The sequence below is a fragment of the Psittacula echo genome (assembly GCF_963264785.1).
Source record: "Psittacula echo genome assembly, chromosome: 3".
Taxonomy (NCBI): domain Eukaryota; kingdom Metazoa; phylum Chordata; class Aves; order Psittaciformes; family Psittacidae; genus Psittacula; species Psittacula echo.
The window spans coordinates 24,719,351-24,738,136 of NC_137736.1; positions in this window are offsets into that span (position 1 = coordinate 24,719,351).

Sequence of the window (18,786 nt, forward strand, 5' to 3'; positions counted from 1 at the left end):
ATGGCTTTCACTCACATACTTTCTATGCCTGAAAACCAGTTTTCCAGTAACACTTAGCCAAGGTCACAGGGCTTTAATGTACCAAACCCGGCCTGGGGACGCAGACAGATGAGTTCTTGGGAGGAAGGTGACTGTTGATCCCTTCGTCAGTCCACAAGACCTGCCAACATCTCTATTTCTCTGGCAGTGTCTGGAGAAGAGAGTGCTGCTTTCTCACATGTAGCCATTGCTTCTGTGATAGAAACAGCTGTCATTGTTCCTCTGGAATTTCTGAAGTCGTAGCAGCCACAGTTAATTCCTGTACAATTTGAGCTCCTTAAGCAGGATCATTTCAGCTATTCTTAGATAATATAACTTATTTCTGTAAGCCTGTATCTTTCTTCTGACCCTGAAAATTTCTGCTGAAGATATCTCCTGCTCTGCAGCATTTCAGCATTTCCCCCTGTTGATTACGAGTCAGTTTTTGCACTTTGTTTGGAAATGACCTACCGAAAGAAAAATGTATAAAATTCTTTTGGTTTAGGAAAGTGTTGGATTTAAGGTTTTTAGACATCCTCTCTTGTTGGCTTTTTAATCTAAAATCCCTGTATTAATGCTATATAAACAGAAAAAACCCAAATAGTTGCATAGGTCTTGTCATGGCACATACTTTTAACATCAACTCCTCTCTGTCATAACTTAGTTCACCAATGTATTTATGTTGAAAGACATTGCAAAATAGAACAGAGAAAGGAAAAAAAAAAAAAAAAAAAGACAGTAGTTCAAATGGGAACTCTGTATGTTTGAGAAAACAGAAAAAACTTTTTTTGGAATGAAGCTTTTGCCGTGTATTTTTATTAATAAACTTATGCAAAATATCTGGTTCTACACTGAAGTTTAATCGAGTTAGACATATTGGGGCTTTCTGGCCAGTATCCAAATTAATGAAATACAGGAAACAGGTAGAAGTTAAACTGCAAACTGTTCCCTGATGAAGCGACAAAGTGAAATTCACAAGGGTCATCAAGGTAAATTCTCAAGTGAACACTTGTGCAAATATTTAGTCACAACTGTTTCTTCTGCAGACATTTTTACAAACAAAAATTTTCTTGTATAAATATTGGCAGAAATGGATGAACAAATCAAGCAAGTAGTCCAGCAATTTCTGTTCTAAAAAAGCTTTGGGAATGTCAGTATTCACAAGAACTATATAAAATATAATTCTTTATCTGTGCAAAGGTTTAAGGGCAATGTTCAATTTGAAGGTAGTATTATGGTGTTAAATAAAAAAGGCTTCTCTAGATTTGTAGCTTGTGGGTCTAATAGATTTGTGGCAGACTGGATTTATAAAGCTGCCACAACTAATCAGTGATTGGGAGGCCAGGAAAGGTGCTAAGCTGTGGATCAGCTGCTTATTAGTTGGGAACAGAGTAAGTTCCTGCAGGTGAAGACAGGTTCCTTTGTTTCCCAGTTCCTCCAAATAAAGACTGTACTTTCTGAAACTTTAGAAAGCATCTAAATTGGTGGTTTTCAGTCTTTGGCTTAAAGGGTCTAGGGGTATTTCAAAGTCTGTAAAAGTAGCTAACAAAATCCTTTCTTATTTTGATGATTGCTCATGTTTCCTTTCCACAAGTCCTAGCACCCTGTGAAAACATAAGGTAACATCATATTATGATTGCTATTTCCAATGCATAATCATATCCATCTGTGCTCATTCTGCAGGAACTACTAATTTGCTTGAAAAGGAAGCTTCGACCACCACTGTTTAGGATGAAATCATTGATAAAGTTAACTATAAAACAAACAAACAAAAAAAAAGGACAAAACTCTGAAAAAAATATTCCAACCCAATATATCATCTTTGATTGAAGACTTCGAGGCCTAGAAATTTGAATATGTCATAGGACTTTTATTAAAAAAATTCTTATTCACTTTCTCTTCTTTTTTTTTGTCTTTCTCAAGAATACTACAAATTCTTAATAATGTTATTATCCGCTAACAGTTGCTTCCTGGTGCAGGATGTCTTATTTCAATTAGTCTGCTACAAATTTTCTAAATCACAATTCTTCCCACTGTCAGGAGTGATCTGCCTATTCCCAATTAGGAAGATATGGAGACTTTTTGAACGAAAAAGAAAATCACTGTCTACTTGTATTTCAGCACACTGTACCTTAGAATTATTTTTTTTTTTAAGCCTTAGATAACAATTTGCGTAATGTGCAATCTCAGATATTCCTCAGTCAGCCACAGACAGAATGCTTTTGAAAAGTATAATTTCAGCATTACAATTTAGAAATGAAAGTTTTATATACCAAAGATTCGAGGTATTGAAAACATTTTCAAACTGACAAGTGGTTTCAATTGAGGGAAAAGAAACACTATTTTCTATTCCAAATTCTTTGATTGATTTCAGTTTTTCAATTTTAATACAGGTTTTTTACTCTGCGACTTGAGTATCAGCATCTGTGCTTATCTTTAGAAATGTCATTTGTTATTCTAGTGTGCACAAATGTTCATTTGAAAGACTGGTTAACAGAGGAAAATCTAAATAAAGGAAGTGGACTGAAAAAGGTCTCAATTCAAAATAACAAAAATTCAGGAGATTGTCTCTTTTACTTTTCCTATAGAAAGTAGAAATCTCTGTTGCCTTAGATAAAAGCCAAAAACCCAGCTATTAAATATTATCAACATATGAATTAAGTATTACAACATTTATACCCTTTTAAAATAAGAAAATCGATAAAGTATACTTAATTCTTCTGTTACTTCCTTAACAAGTGTTAAAATATTTATTGCTATTTTATCTAAAATCACAAATGTCTAAACTAACAGAGATTGTGGAAAATACAATGGGGTGTACCTGATATTATATTTAATATCAGCCCATAGAGGCAAATTGGAATATTGAAATCTATTTGAGTTCAAATTCTTGTTGAGTAATGCTTATAAACTAAATATCTTCTTTTCATATCGTGTCCTTTTAAGTCTAAATAAGGTTCAGTTCTATTACTAGTAAGTATATTTTATGGATCTACTCCCATCTTACTAATTGTAGGACAAGATGAAACTTTATTACCATTCTGGAAGGAATCTTTGCCTCTTACAAATGGCAAAATGATGTCAAAGTACAGAAAAGAAGATCTTGCTTTGCTGACCGTGGTGAAGAAAGAATGAGCTGGAATTACAGCACATAACACCGCTAGAGCACCTGGATCATGCTCAACTCTTCAATTTCTCTTTGAGGGATTAGAAGTCTTTACCAGTGTGAGAATTCTGCATGAGAGACAGAGAAAAAAAAAACCTTTTAGTTTCCTGTCTTCTTATCTTCAATTGACAAAATATTGGTGCTGGCTGAAGAGACAAAATAAGACATGTAAACAGTGCTTGAAAATATTACTTAGTTGTACAGCTCTGATGTTTGCCGTAAACCTTCTTTTACACAAAATAAGATAGAGAAAAAGAAAGTTCTTTTTATTTTTATGTGTTAGCGAGAGTGAACAAATGCTTTGCTTGAACAGGACAAAAATCAGCATCAATAAAGAGGATTTGCAGCCAAATTCTGCTGATGTTCTGTTACTTTGTCTCTGGAAGAAGACATTAGCTGAGATGATATATTGCATTGTATGGTAATAAGCACATTCTCAAGTACTATGTGACCCAATTTTTCTCAGTATTAGTAAAATGGAAGAAATACAGAACCATTTTGTTAAAGGTGCGTATCCCTTTATGCTCAAATACCTCTTTAAAAGTATTATTGACTATCTATCTGGCACTTTTTGTTAGCACCCTCCAGAATGCTAATTGTAAAGGGTTTATTTGCTATAAATCTTTAGACTCTAACAAATAATCAAATTCTAGCTAAGACAAAGTTGCACACTTCTCAATATGAAAATACTAAGTTTCTCCCTAACTTTGCACAGATAAAATCAGAAGCTGGGACATGAACATTTGATATGAGAACAGCATTTTCTTTTAATAAAGGGAAATTACTTTTAACATAAAATCAAATTTGACAAAACTATTAATATTTGTAAAAATCTTCTGTTCCACAGCATAACAGATATTACAAAGATTTTTTTTTTTTTTTTTAAAGTGTGGATTTAGCTAGCTAAAACTGTTGTTCCATAGTAACTGAGTTAAAAAAAGAATTAAATATGAGACAAAGATAACCACCTCTTTTTTGTGATATTTTATACCTAACAGTTAAGCTCCATTCTCATCTCATCTAATTATTTGGAAGTAACTAGAATTTATAACTGTGATTTTCAAAAGCTTTTTAGAATTATGAGCTGAGATTTTGGAGCTTCTTGATGGTGTCTAGTTCAGGTTTGTGCAGCATAAAACTCGAATTCCAATATAACAGCAGTGTTTCAGTTGTGTTGAACACTCATCCTGACTGTCTTTCAATAGTTGTAGTGTTGTTTTTAGTGCTCCGGCAGGGGGATTGGACTAGATGATCTTTTGAGGTCCCTTCCAATCTCTAGCATACTGTGATACTGTGAAGACACAAGTTTCATTAGACATAATAGACTTTATTCACCATTGACACAAACAGGTGAGAAAACCATTGAAATTATGGGTGTAGGAAGTAAAATACAGCAAGTGCTCAGAAAATCCTGAGAGAAATTACATTTTAAATTACTTTTATAATGGAAAAGTGCTTTCAGGAGAGTTTCGCTCTTTCTTGTACAACTTCAGATAGCAATGCCAAAAACATTGCCTGAGAATGTCAGCTTTTAAAAGGTTAAATAGCAAATAAGCAGTTGGTCTATATTCCTGGTTTCATTAGCAGATATGTGACTAAATATGGGTATTCAATTTAAACATTCAACTAAACTGCATTACCTAAAATGAGAATTTAGATAGCTAATACATGTACTATTCCTTCATTTTATGTATCTTAAAATCCATGTAGCCTTGAAGTTAATATTGACAACGTGTTATAGAGACTTTAAGAAGCTTCCTCTCAGGTCTTCTACTCTATGTTGACCATGCCTGACAGGTCTTTCATTGTAGCTTCAGTCCCCAAACTCCCAAGTAATTTTTGTTGTCTTCTGCTGCACATCTTTTAATCTCTATTTTGAACATCCTTTCAATAGTGTTGTGACCTAAGACACATGTAGTGTTTCAGATAAAAAATCATCACTACGTTACCCTAAAAATATCTGTGCTTTACATTATGCTTTTAAGAGGCACATTTCTTCTCTGAAAGGGATTTCTAGAGAAAATAAAGTATTGTAACTCCAGTGATTATTGTAACATGATATATTATATATTGATTCTTCTTCAGCTTTTGCCTTATTGAATGTATATATGCATAAACATGTGTGCACCAGGAACACATAAATTATTTTGAAAATTATATGGCAGCACATGTGAAGTAATAGCACTGCATTTTTAGGTTGTGTTTAACGTTGTTCTGGTTTACCAGGTTTTTTAATTGAGAAAATTGTGAATTCTGATATCTAACCTTATCACTTAATACATTGAGGGTGTAAAAAAAAAAAAACCAACAAAACTTTGTTTCACAGATAATTTGTTATTTTTTACATTCAGCTTCTAAAAATGTTAATAAAAATTATAGTTAATAGACATCTATTATAGTTAATAGATATCTAATTGATTTTGAATACATCTGTGTTTTCTTTTCCTGTAGTTAAATTCTTGAGTGAAGCTTCAGATGGAGAGTTAGCCATGAACCTAAAAAAGAAACCTGTATGCATCTGAATTCAAAGGGATTCATTTTATCTCAGAAAGGATAATAATTTCAGAATTGTAGTTGCCTTCAAGTGTTATATTTAATTTTAAAGTAAGTAGAATTTTTGGCTAAAGAGCCTGATAAATCAGGGCATATTTTGTCATAGGTTGTTTTACTACAGTAACTTGCAGAGCTTGTTTCTTCCATTTCTCAGTACAGTCTGAGTTAGACGGTATTGTCAAACTGCCAATAATTTTCGCTCATAAGCCTTGTCACTAACCTCAGTATTTGCAGAAATGAAACCTAAGTCTGTCTGCAAATATGGTCCAGAAACAAGTTGCAAGGATTATATATGGAAGGTTACTACTTTAATATTTTAATTATCAAATGAAATACATTACAGCACAGGCTGAGAGGGATAGCTTGCCGAAGCCAGAAAATTTTAAATGAAAATATACTCAATTCTTAAGCTTCTCTGTATAAATATGTTTAGTCTATATGCAGTCGCTTTAATTACAATGCAAATTTAGCTAAAATTTAAAAGGAAATTTACACAGAATCTAGAATGAAGTGCTAAGTGATACTGGTCCTTAGGAACCCTTTAGTAGTGGTAGCTACTGTGTTACAATTGCTCTTCCATGTCAAGAGAAACCATTTTAGATAGTGGCTCATCCTGGTCCCTTAGATAACGAATTAATAATCAGGAAGCCAACAGAGCCCTTGAATCGTGCTACTTCATGTTTCAAACTTGTGGCAGGGCTACAATCTCTGAACTCAAGAGCTGGCAAACTGCACCTGCAATTAATGGCAAATAGTTGGCTAAAGTGTGGAGTAGGCTTGTCTTTGAGAACAGAAAACCAGCATATATCTCACATTTCTTCCATGTGTGAGTGTCAAATCCATTAGTGTTAAAGTAGCGTGCGTAATGGGCTGTTAAGAATTTTGCCAGTGCTGACAAACTGGGTGGATCAATATCTTGCTACATTGTCAGTATAAACTGGCTTTGAGTTTAGGTAATGGCTGACAAAATGATTCAGGATGAGCATGTAGAGGAAATAATTGCACCTTCCATTAGAGAAAGACCCCTGCTTTAATCAGATGATGCCACAGAAGGCTGTAACTGTTGATAGTCTGCTGAGCTGACAGAAAAAGCAGTGAAAGCAGGAGGTCAAGGTACATGAAGCTACAGAACTGCAGCTTGCAGGAAAGCACCTTTAAGGACATCCTCAAAAATCTATGAAATACACTGAAGATAACTGCAGTTGTGTGACAAAGGTAGCTCAGCAGAGACATTGCATAAAGGTCAGATACTTTGTTTAGCCATGTCATAATACTCAGTTCAGTTGACAATTATATGTAGTTATGATGCTAGAGGTTACAACTAAGTGTGACAGAGCAAACACTTTGTGAGTATTTCATCCCATGCACATTCCATTCTTGCTGCACTATTGATGATTATGAACTCAGCACCACACGCAACTCAGCAGTCTCTTCTTGGAAAGAACCTCTGTATTTATGTTACTTGGGACAGCTCTGTATAAAGAGCTAATTGAAAGATTCTATTCCTATGCCTGGTTATTTGCATATAAGCATATCTTGATACGCATTTGAAAACCTGCACTAGCTTATCAATATATATATACAATCACACGATAGGTCAACGGACTGATGCAAGACCACCAAGTGGTGCTACAAGGCTAATTCTTGTTTCAGCTGAAGCTCTCCTTGTGGCATCAGCCTCATAGCCAGGTATTGATCCACAGTAAATATCCAATTTTTTTCTCCCTTGACTGGCAGGATTGAGCCTCTTGTCCCTCAGTCCTTTGAGCTGCACTTCCAGAGCTCCATAGTCAGTCTACCTTAACATGCTTGGGTTTGACACAGCAGTATCATTGGTGTCCAGATGGGTGGATAGCAGAGGTTAAATAGCCCAAGGATAAAGTAAGACTTGGTATTCTTTCCATAACATCCCAGATTTGGGTCTGTATTGGGTTTGCATGTCAAGGTTTTGGTAGTGGGCAGGACTGCAGGGGTCAATTCTGTAAGCTGCCCCCATATCAGAGAACACCAGTTCCAGCAAACGCTAAAATATATACAGTGCTATCCAAAGGTAATCGTATCAGCAGGACTGGTGGTTCCTCTGTGATAGCAGATTTAAGAAAGGACAAAAAAAAAGCTGTGCCACACCTGTGAGAAAGAGAAGTGAAAAAAACCCCAGTGAGAAACAGCTAAGTAGACACCAAGGTCAGAGAAGGAGGTGCTCCAGGTGCCAGAGGCAAGGTTCCCCTGCAGCCCATGGAGAAGACCATCCTGAAGCAGGTTGTTCTACAGCAGTACATGAAGGACCACTTTGGAGCACATGTCAACTTTGAAGCCCCTGGAGAACCCCACACTGGAGCAGGTTTATTCTGAAGGACTGCAGCTTGTGGGAAGAACCCATGCTGAAGCAGGGAAAAGTGTGAGGAGCTGATGCCAACCTTATGAAGTTTAACCATGCCAAGTGCAAGGTTCTACACTTGGGTTGGACCAATCCGAGGCACAACTACAGGTTGGGCAGAGAAAAGATTCAGAGCAGCCCTGCGGAGATGGACTTGGGGATGTGGGTTGATGAGAAAATTAACATGAGCCGGCAGTGTGCGCTCGCAGCCCGGAAAGCCAACTGTATCCTGGGCTGCATCAAAAGGAGCGTGACCAGCAGGTCGAAGGAGGTGATCCTGCCCCTCTACTCTGCTCTCGTGAGACCTCACTTGGAGGATTGTGTACATATGTTCTCAACATAAAAAGGACATGGAACTGTTGGAAGAAGTCCAGAGGAGGGCCACAAGGATGATCAGGGAACTGGAGCACCTCCCGTATGAAGACAGGCTGAGAAAGTTGGGTCTCTTCAGCCTGGAGAAAAGAAGGCTGTGTAGAGACCTCATAGCAGCCTTCCAGTATCTGAAGGGGGCCTACAAGGATGCTGGGGATGGACTATTCATCAGGGACTGTAGTGACAGGACAAGGGGTAACGGGTTAAAACTTAAACAAGGGAAGTTCAGATTGGATACAAAGAAGAAATTCTTTACTGAGAGGGTGGTGAGGCACTGGAATGGGTTGCCCAGGGAGGCTGTGAATGCTCCATCCCTGGTGGTGGGTGTGTTGGGTGACGTGGTTGAGTGTGAGGTGTCCCTGCCCATGGCAGGGGGGTTGTTGGAACTTGATGCTCTTAAAGTCCTTTCCAACCCTAACTGTTCTATGATTCTATGAAAAGAGCAACAGAGAGAAAGTGTTACAGGCTGACTGCAAGCCCCATTCTCCGTCCCCCTGCGCTGCTCAGGACAAGGGAGGAGATAGAAGGGTCACAATACGGTTGAGCCAAGGAAGGAATTGGGAAAGTGAGAAGGAAGGTGGTTTCAGTTTTGATTTTATTTCTCACTATCCTATTCTTATTAATTGGCAAAAAATAATTTACATTAATCTTCCCCAGGTCAAGTCTGCCTTTCCCATGGCAGTGATTCCTGAGCTATCTCTTCAGTCCTTATCTTGAGCCACAAAATCCTTCATCCTATTTTCTCCCGTCTTCCTGAGGCAGCCAGCCAAAGTTAACGCACCACTTTGCACCCAGCAAGAAACAAGTCTCCTGAGATATGAAAGTTATCTTATCAGGTGGATGTTTCTGTCCTTTCAGGGAACAGTCTCCGGCAGCTATCACCCACGTTTTTCTCCTCACACAGGCACTTGGCTCTGACTCCCCAAGGCACTATACGTGCTCCAAAGCTACAGATCTGCAGCTGGCAGGAAAGCCATCTTTCTCCTTTTGCCAGAAGTCACAAGTTTCCAGCCTTTCTGCATGTGGGAATCTCCACCCACTGCTCATCTGAAGGTATTTTGTACATCTTACTTGAAACCATGGATCTAAGGCTCTTTGCTCTGCACGGTCTCCCCAAAGAATCTGGCAATCTATGCACCTGATGGTGCATAGTCAGTTTGCCTCTTCCTGCAGCTTCTCCATCTAGTGGCACCATTCTTCTAGCCTGTACCACTACTTGCTCTTATTTCCTATAGCATCTTCCTCTCTAGGATGGAAAAAAAAATTGCCAGATCGCTGCTGTTGAAACATGAATTAAACACATTTTGTCTAGGTGAGATGTTCAGAAATTATATAACATATCATAGAATCATAGAATCATTTGGGTTGTAAAGGGACCTTAAAGATCATCTGACATGGGCAGAGGCACCTTCCATTAGACCAGGTTGCTCTAAGCTCTGTTCAACTTGGCCTTGAGCACTGCCAAGGATGGGCATAGTCTTAAATTCTACAAGCACTGTTTATTATAATCTTCAATGATTTCAGAAATTCATTGAAAATCATCAACATGTATGTCACTATGCCTGCATGCATGAACACAAAGCTGTTGGTCTCACTTTGTTGCTATACCACTATTAATACAATTTGACTGTAGAAAGACACTGTCCTACATAAAATCACAAATATTATACGCTGTAAAAGTCAGTTGTTTTTAGGATAAACCACATAGGAATAAATAAAACGAGCATGTTAAACTATTTTTTATGAAAGTTCAGGTATAAATATGCAAGACCTGCTTTTATATGGGCTTGTATAATGGTAATGTTGCATATTTCATGGTACGTTTTAATTATGTTTTAATATAGTGGTTTCTCATGTTAACACAAGAATTTGTATTTTTTGATCATTATTAGACAATGTGTTTATTATCATTTTTATAAAAATTGAATAAATAGTAGATTAACATGAACCTTTAAAAATTAAAATTAACAACTCTTATATCTTTTAACCATGAAGTGACTGAGGCCTCTTCTGATCCAAGTTAAATTAATATAATTTTTGCTTATGACTTCTCAAAACGTTGCAAGATAATCATATTGTGTTTCTGAAAGAAAAAGAAAGGTTGGAAATACTACTTAATCATCTATATACTGTGCCAACAAGATAGTTTGTAGTCCTTACTGGGGATGACAAATCTTACCAGTACCAGGGTAAACTGGTCAATTTACTAATAACTTCTTACACTTCACTATGGCACTCTGGTCTTGTTATCCTCTGTTTGCCTCAAATGCTTGTTCCTCAGCTATAAGAGCTCTAATATAGGGGAGGATCTTTCCTTATAGTCAGTAAAAAGAATCTCACTTACTCAGATCTACATACATATCTAAATATATACTACTCACATCTAACACTTGAGTTAATACATTTGGATGGACATTTTCCTGTAACACCATCATACATACTTTTTTCTTTTGTTATATTATGAAAGGCGAGATAGACATAAAGATTTGGGGTGCTACATTGTGCTAGAGACAGACATAGTGTATTTTATTTGTTACCTTTTTATGTTATGTTCCATTAAGTGAGTGGAGCAGTGTGAAACCTCTGTGGGCTACGAAAACACAAACATAATTTACTGAAAATATGTCACTAAGTATGTGAAGTGTCAGCTAAGCATCAGATACGCATGAATATGCTAAATTATTGGATAGTTTATTTCTACAAATGTGATGCAATATCATGGTGTAAGGATGATCTGATAAAAACATAACGTTTTCTTCGCAGCTTGCTGGAAGACATCTTTCTGACATGAGTGAGATTGTGCTTTCTTCAGGGAGCTACTCACCATGCTCAAGAGAAACAAGATTTCACAGAACGTGAGATACTTCAGGCAGAACAGCCAGTAATAAAAACAGCAAAACATTTGACACAGTCTCCCACAGCATCCTCATAGCTAAATTGAGGAAGTGTGGTCTGAATGATCAGGTAGTGAGGTGGACTGCAAACTGGCTGAAGGAGAGAAGCCAGAGAGTTGTAGTCTATGGGGCAGAGTCTAGTTGGAGGCCTGTATCTAGTGGAGTGCCTCAAGGGTCACTATTGGGACCAGTATTATTTAATATATTCATCAATGATTTAGATGAGGGAATTGAGTGTACTATCAGCAAGTTTGCTGATGATACTAAGCTGGGAGGAGTGGCTGACACGCCAGAAGGCTGTGCTGCCATCCAGTGTGACCTGGACAGGCTGGAGAGTTGGGCAGGGAGTAACTTGATGAAATATAACAAGGGAAAGTGTAGAGTCCTGCATCTGGGCAGGAACAACCCCAGGTTCCAATATAGGCTGGGGAACGACCTGTTAGAGAGTAGTGTAGGGGAGAGGGACCTGGGAGTCCTAGTGGACGGCAGGATGACCATGAGCCAACACTGTGCCCTTGTGGCCAAGAAGGCCAATGGCATCCTGGGGTGTATTAGAAGGGGGGTGGTCAGTAGGTCGAGAGAGGTCCTTCTCCCCCTCTACTCTGCCCTGGTGAGACCGCATCTGGAATATTGTGTCCAGTTCTGGGCCCCTCAGTTCAAGAAGGACAGGGACCTGCTGGAGAGAGTCCAGCACAGGGCAACTAAGATGATTAAGGGAGTGGAGCATCTCCCTTATGAGGAAAGGCTGAGGGAGCTGGGTCTCTATAGTTTGGAGAAGAGGAGACTGAGGGGTGACCTTATTAGTGTATATAAATATATAAAGGGGGAGTGTCACGAGGATGGAGCCAGGCTCTTCTCAATGGCAAACAATGACAGGACAAGGGGTAAAGGGTATAAACTGGAACACAAGAGGTTCCACTTAAACTTGAGAAGAAACTTCTTCTCAGTGAGGGTGACGGAACACTGGAACAGGCTGCCCAGGAAGGTTGTGGAGTCTCCTTCTCTGGAGACATTCAAAACCCGCCTGGACACATTCCTGTGTAACCTTATCTAGGTGTTCCTGCTCCGGCAGGGGGATTGGACTAGATGATCTTTTGAGGTCCCTTCCAATCTCTAACATACTGTGATACTGTGATACTGTGAAAATGCTGAGGGAGCCTGAAGGATCAGGATACTCAGCTGAGAAAAGGACAGAGCAGCCGTCCAGAGATAATAGCAAAAGATGTCTGGGAGATTATGGGGAGTTTGTTACAATTTGCAGTCATAGGTTAATTCAGACCAAAGGTTGGCCTAGGACCATTTTCAAAGACACAGTGAGCAAGCAGAGAGAGTTGTATGCGATTTTCTAAATTTGTTCTTTCCACTGTGTCTGAGCTGACCCACTTTCAGTTGAGTCACCTAAAACAATCTAGTCTTTTTAGTATTTCATTTGATAAAGCCTGTCCTTTTCATTGTGTGGGGTTTTGTGTTGGGTTTTTTAGGATGGGGGAAGGTAACTTTAAAAGTCACCTTAGTTCTTATTTGAGGAATTTAGAATAGGAGGCAAGATAGATCTACCTCAAAGCTCTGGCTAACTCCAGGTTTCTTTGAAGCCCTTAGGGCACACAGGGCAAAAGTATGCTTACAGATGGAGACAAAACTGCCCTTTTCCTCAGAAAAGAAGTGAAAATTTGCAAGCTGCATCAACTTTCATATTATTTAAACTATTAATTCATAGACTTGGTCTGTGCATGAGCAAGTTAGTGTCCCATGTCTTCTCCATACTTTTTGACGTGATTAGTACCTATGGGATCTCTAGGAGTAAACATGATCCCTGTTCTCTCATGAATCAGCTGTTTAAGGACTGCCGAAATGTTTGTCCTTTGCAAAGGATCTGCAATTGGCAGAACATAACTTTACACTATTTATATACTCTTTCAAGAGCATTCACAGTAGCTTCATTAAACTACAGCTTATAATGTAACTGTTGGAACAAGTCCAGAGGGGTGCCACGAGGCTGATCAGGGGACTCGAGCACCTCCTGTATGAAGACAGGCTGAGAAAGTTGGGGCTGTTCAGCCTGGAGAAGAGAAGGCTGCGTGCAGACCTCATAGCTGCCTTCCAGTATCTGAAGGGGGCCTATAAAGATGCTGGGGAGAGACTTTTCATTAGGGACTGTAGTGATAGGACAAGGGATAACGGGTTAAATCTTAAACAGGGGAAGTTTAGATTGGACATAAGGAAGAAGTTCTTTACTGTGAGGGTGGTGAGGCACTGGAATGGGTTGCCCAGGGAGGTTGTGAATGCTTCATCCCTGGCGGTGTTCAAGGCCAGGTTGGATGAAGCCTTGGGTGGCATGGTTGAGTGTGAGGTGTCCCTGCTCATGGCAGGGGGACTGGAACTAGATGATCTTGAGGTCCTTTCCAACCCTAACTATTCTACGACTCTATGATTCTATCAGTTAATTGCTGATTTTGCAAAAAGATATCAAATATCTGCTACAGATAACTTCTAATAGTTTAAAACTTTATGTTCTGGGTTCAGCTCTTAAACCACAGCACTGCAGCATTCTGTATCATACCCTGCGTCTTGTATAGTGTTACCCATATTTTAAACACTCATTCAGTTTGAAGTTCAGTGGGAAATGAATTCCCCTAGCTACAGTGGGCATTTGGGTATGCAGCCCCAAACCCAGCCTATGGCTTATCTTGGTAAAATTATTAATGCTGGTTAAGTCCAGTGTTCTTTGTAGATGTGCTTTTTGGTTTGTTGTTGGTGTTTTTTGCTTTGCTATTTAAAAGCATTTTAAAAATTTCATTTCCTCTTGGTTAGCAGAAGTGAGTAAAACAAAATGTTTCAGAGGCTTTAAACTTAATTGCTTTATTTCCTGACATTAAAGCAAGAATTAAGTGTTCTAGCAGTCTTTTAGTAGAGGATCTCAAATTCATTTTCTGAAGCTAGAGTAATGTTGCATTGGGTATACTATCAACCACTTGTTGGTTTATAGTGGATCACTTGATTGGCAACTGAAGTCCATCTTGTTCACATAGATGATCCACCTTTCTATTTTTAAATATCACATAAACTCCAATTAAACTATTAGGTTATAATTACACTCCCCGACTGAGACCATTCTGTCTCCAAAGCAATCAGAGATAATGCACTAATACAATGAAGTCTTCCTTCCATAGATGAAAGTTCTGACTGTTTACCTTAAACTGAAGCCAATTCAATTTTTGTTGTTTCCAATGCAAAATAAGACGTATTACTCCCTCTCTAAGTATGATCAGGAGTCCCTAAAGCATCCTTATCTCCCCCATTTAGCCTTCTACACAGCAACGATACCTAGACCTAAGAACTACATGTCAATACTCAGAGTAAAGAACTACCATGGAAACTTGTACAACAAATCTGCTTCCATTTATTTTCCATACTGGTGCAAAAGCATTGACAATGTTGATGTGAAAGGACTTTTTGCAGATACTGATTTTCAGTAGGGATATAATACCTTTAGCTTCAGTACAGTCAGCTTTAGGCTTAGCTTTGTAATAGTACCCATAGTATTATATCTCAAAACTTCAGGTACGTATGGTCCAGTGCTTTCCTTTAACTTACCATATAGCAGTTTTGCACGGATGTAAATGAAAAGATAATTTCCTTCCTCATTGGTACAGAAATGGCGTGAATCCATGGTGCCATAGGAGATACATGATCAGACTACAGTAACAGTCTTAAAATACTTATTCACATCATTGTCAAGAGATGTTACACTGCAATTAATTTAATTAAACTTACTTTAAATTTTATGTGTGATGGAAGTGTTTCCCAACTATAAAAATAATGTTCATGCATTTAGCACCTTTCATTTCAGGAACCCGAAGTACTGTGCAAGTCATTATAAAAATAGTATTTGCTATACTGAACAACAGTGTCTTCCGAATTATCTGTCCTATATCTAGCTGTAACCAATAGTAACCAAATATTTTACATAAAAGGAATAGAAAGAAAGAATCATGCAGCAAGTGATGTGTGATAATTTATCATACATAAATATCCCATTTTAATCCTGCATATTTAGAGATTTAAATCATGAATCATAAATTTTTATCAAACTTACAAAGCATTTCAAGATATTAAATATTATAACCTGATATTCTTATTGTTAGCATATATAACTCCCATATCTGCCTGAGGACAAATATTATCTTTGAGAAGTTGATGTTGCCTTCTTTTCAGCTGTAGCACATAGAACCTAAGGGAACAAACTTCCCCTAATCTGTATAGCAGCCTCTTATTTTTGCACCACATAGACACTGGTGCAAACTTTTTCCATTGTTTGCAATTTCTTGCAATTACAAACTAGATAATAATCTAGGTTAAAATAGCTCTTATTTATTTTGTTTTCTTTCTAATGTCATCATCTACCAAATCTCCAGTTAAACTAGAACAAATGTCTACCACGTAGTTGTATGATTACTGACTTGTACTCTGTGAGTTTCACAAAGTTATGGAGGTATTCAGTAGAAAGGCTGGGGTATTTGATCTGGTTTAGTATTAGTCAGTAAATAAGGGTCCTTTCCATGCAGTGGAGGTTTTATGGCATTTGCCATATGAGTATATAAAATCAAAAAATAATAAACAAATTGGGTAGTGTTTGTCTCATCAGCTTCCACCTTTTAGTCACTCTCATAACTAAGAGAATAGAGCCTAAATATGCCAAGTATATAAGACCATGAGAAGATGCAGTATGATATGATGTGAGAGATGCAATATAATAATATGAATAAGATAGGCTGGTACCAGTTTCAGGTACAGGGCATCAAGGGCTGCAGAGGAAAAAAAAGGATATTAGGGACCTAGTGAACGTCAGCGATTAAGTGGCTCTCAATCAGTTTGTGATTCTAAGCTATGGCATAAGTGGGGAAAACATACAAAATTTACAGCCTCTTAAGATCCAGCATAACTGCTCTGGAGTGGCAAAGAGTCCCAGAATAGTGTCATGTACTCCCAAATGACAGTCAATGTCAATACTGTGTACTGAAGTGCATGAATATAGAACTACACTGAACATAGCTAAGCACATAATACTCTTTTTAAGGCAGTAGGTGAAATTGTTTCCATTGCTTCTGTGGCACTCTGGGCTTTACACCTGGCTTTACAGGCAAAGCTACAGAAAATTTTAAAAGATGGAAATAAAAAAGATAATATGATTTATGACAACAAAATATAACCTTGAGCAAAATCATAAGAGTTTTCAGGAAGATGGAGGGGAGAAAGAGAGTTATGGTTTTAGTATATCTAAATATTAGTTTATCATGAGAAGAAAATATAATCTTGAAATAAAATGGGCCTCAGTGTATAATGTTGGTGCCATCCCTTTACCTTGGCATTACTTTGTCCAAACCATTCCACTCCTTTACTTCTGTGTCATCAACATGAAATGAAAATGAAAAAGTTTTTTCACTTTGTTCACAAGCAGGCTGGGAAGGATTAATTACTTCACTTCTGTACTGTGTTTTGAACATGAAATGTGTCTTATAAAGGTCAAGTAGTATTATTATGGTAATCAGTAATCAAAAGAGCTGCATTTTTTATATACGGGCAGATCAGTAGTTTTATTTAGTCTTCATGATATTCAGAAGAAATGAAATATATTTTCAAAGCAAATAATGGCTCTCCAATTAACACAAAACTCCTTCAAGTCTCTTTGCAGTCTTGAAATAAATTAAATTAGGTATTAATATCATTTTATTTGTAAACATTATTGAATCCATTCAGTTACTAACAAAGAACATTTTTAGACAATTAAGATAGCTAGGAAACCTAAGTATGCCTTTAAGGTTTTAAGTGGGTTATTTCAGAATTACTTCAAAGAATTGATCAATATTTGATATAGCTTCACGACTGTATGTAGTTGTTTAAGGCACTTTGATCAAATTGAATTACAGGTCTTTTATCTCACTGTGGCAGTCAACATTTCCAATAGATAGCTGTTGACAACCGTGATTCTAACCTAATAAATTGTGCCCAAATATCAAATGGCTATATTCATAGATGCCAGCAGTGAATAAGGTTTCAAATGTCTACTGAAATAACCAGTGGTAAAGCCTTTTAAAGAATGGCTAATCACTTTTTAGTTTTTAATTATCTAGTATAGCTTGTTTCCTTCTCAATCTCCATAGTTCCTTTCTTCCATAAATTATTTTATTTTGCGCTGTATCTACTATAAAACTCTTTTTTAAATCCTTTTCTGACTGCATAGCAGCAACAAATAGATGTGGGGTTCAGCTGTATTTTTTTTTCTGGAGGAATTCATCAAGATCTAGTTAACAACTTGGACAAGACTGCACACATCATTTCCATGTATCTACATGCATCTTACTTATGACTGTCTTTATACTTATTAATATAAAAGGAGCAATTCAAAGAAAATTTTTACCCTGAGAGGCACTCATCATCTCTGTGGTTTTAATTTTCAGTAAGTGATCAATTCAGTAATAGCTTAGCAAGCCCTTAAGATAGCACATAGTCATCCTTAGGGTTGTTAGAATTTACATAATCAAAAAGACAGTCTTGTGCCTGGAAGAATGTAAAACTCCAGAATTCAAGATCACTAATTCTGGGACCAGATAAGGGAGGAAGCATCAAATGGAACCCTTCGGAAACTGCTAGAAACGATGTGTATGCTGATGGGAAATATTTTATTTTCTGTAACAACTGTCACATGGAGCATGGAACAGAATTGAGACTCTGGCTGTGGGATTAGATAAATACAGTATGTCAGACAGCTACTGAGGGAAAAAACATGTTTTGGTTCTACTGTCCCACATTTTGCAAAGAATGATATTGCTTTCTTTCCTTTGCACGCTCTATACTGAATTTTGCAATTAAGGGCTGTTACTTGGCCACATAAACTGAATCTAGCTAGAAGCAGGATTTTAAATGCTTAGGGGAGTGATAAATCCCATTACTGGATTTTGAACCACTCATAGAATCCCAGTCTATCCTTTTCAAAGTTAGCAAAGAATTTGTGTATATTTGTGTGAGTGTGTGTTTGGCCATGATATATGGCTGGAAATGCTTGAGTAACAAATATATATATATATATATATGTTTACTTAACAAAAAAAAAAAAGAAAGCATTTATACAGAACATGGTCTCATCATTCCAGCAGAATGAATATACTTGCCACACTTCAGCCAGTTAATTTAGAAGTACGGTTTTGGAGGTGATTTCTCTGACTGACTTGTGACAAGAGTACTTTTCCTCCCTGTTTTATTATCATTGCAAATTATTTCTCAAGTAACTTGTACAGATTCATGAGGAAACCCAAACATATTATATAATTATGTAATTAGATCCTACATCATAATGAACATGCCGTGAAATATAATGAATTAAGGTCATAGAGAATAAATTTAGCTCT